This window comes from Sorex fumeus, unplaced genomic scaffold (genome assembly GCF_029834395.1).
Source record: "Sorex fumeus unplaced genomic scaffold, SorFum_2.1 ptg000082l, whole genome shotgun sequence".
In the NCBI taxonomy this organism is placed as follows: Eukaryota; Metazoa; Chordata; class Mammalia; order Eulipotyphla; family Soricidae; genus Sorex; species Sorex fumeus.
In genome coordinates, this window is record NW_026606139.1 from 1,176,464 (window position 1) to 1,178,184 (window position 1,721).

Here is a 1,721-nt window from a genome sequence, read left to right on the forward strand (position 1 = left end):
TCCACTGGAAGGTATCTGATTTCCCCATAGCATTTGGGCAGCAACAAAGGGCATCTGGATTCCACTTATTATATGGGTACCAGTGTAGGGCATCTGGTACCCACTGGGGCTCTGTTCACTCCCAGGTGTCTTGATCTGTCCCTCTTGTACAGTCTGGTCCCCACTGAAGGTCTTCAGCACGTCTGTGTCAGGAGTCATGTGGGAGGCAGCTGTGGGATTGCTCTGAGCAGAGTAGTTCATGTTCTGTTCCCCGGAAGGCATCTCCACCAGCTCCTGAAGGTGCTGGTATAGCGCACTGTCCTCTTCAGTTGGCAACTGCAGGCTGTCTTGACCCTGGACAGTCAGAGACTCAGAGAACTGGGGTCCTTCAGGGAGTGGATCTGGAGCATTGGCCTGGTTCTGACTTGGATCATTTGCACTGCCCTGAGGCTGAAGAGGGACAGGCCCAGGCATCTGTACCTCTTTAAGGAGCTTATGGAGAATATCCTGCCTGTCTGGGGCCTCTCGTGTGCCTCCTGAGCCCTGGGGAGTCAGAGGAGCACAGAGCTTGGGTTTAGGAACAGCTGGATCTTCTGCCTCACGACTCTGGAGAAACTCTGCATCATTTTCATGAAAGATGTTAGTGGTCATACTTTGACTCTTGTCTTCCATGGACGAATTCTAAAAAAAAATCAGAGTAGAAAATCAGAGTTGGGCTTAGCTCAATCCAGTTCCACACATCTGCTCTCAATCCCACTGATGGCCTCCTAGCCTAGATTCCCATCTACCTTGATGACACCCACACTTCTCTTTCCACTGTCCTCCAGAATCTGCATTGATTCCATTCTGTGTGCCCTCCACATCTGGCCAGAGTGACTGCACCGAAAAGAAACTTCTCCTGTGCCAGTGCAGTCTACCAGTGCGGTGGGAAAACTCAACCAACCCTGTCTTTGAACAGTATGGGTGGAGATGCACAGGGATCACATCACTCAAAATCTAATCATGAGAGTGGTCAGTAAGATGGTCCAGTGGGCAGGAAACTTGCTTCTCATTCAGCTAAACTGAAATTAATCCTGGCACTCTATGCTCCTCCCCAGAGCAGTCCAGGTTTAAATTCAGAGCACCAGTAACAATTGGACCAGAGTCCTGCTGGTATTGCCACAGAATGTTAGAAATAAGCAAATGAAATACACTTTTTCAAATATATATTTGGTAAATATTTGGTTCCTTACCTGTTGGATGAACGTATCCATACTAAAACACATCTGACTCACATTTTCACTCTGCTGTGCAGTGGGAGACATCTGGCTCCCACCCTGTGCCTGGTCCCCAGTGAAGGATGTCATGCTCCCCCATGGGATTTGGGCATCATTGATGGGCATCTGGTTTCCACTGACAAACCCGCCCAAACTGAAAGGCCTTTGAATCCCATGTAGGGTCTGGTTTCCTGTTAAGGACATCTGGATCCCACTGATTCCAGGGGCACCAGAGAGGGGCATATTGATCTGTCTTTTGGTCTGCTCACTTCCAGAAGTTTCTGTAGAGCCTTCAGGCAGGGTCTGGTCCTCACTGAAGGTCTTCTGCACATCTGTGTCAGGCGTCTTGTGGGAGGCAGCTGTGGGATTGCTCTCAGTAGAGCAGCTCATGTTCTGCCTCCAGAAAGATGGCTCCATCAGCTCCCTAAGGAACTGGTCGACCACACTGAACTTGTCCTTAGCTGGCCCCTGGGGTGTAAGAGACAC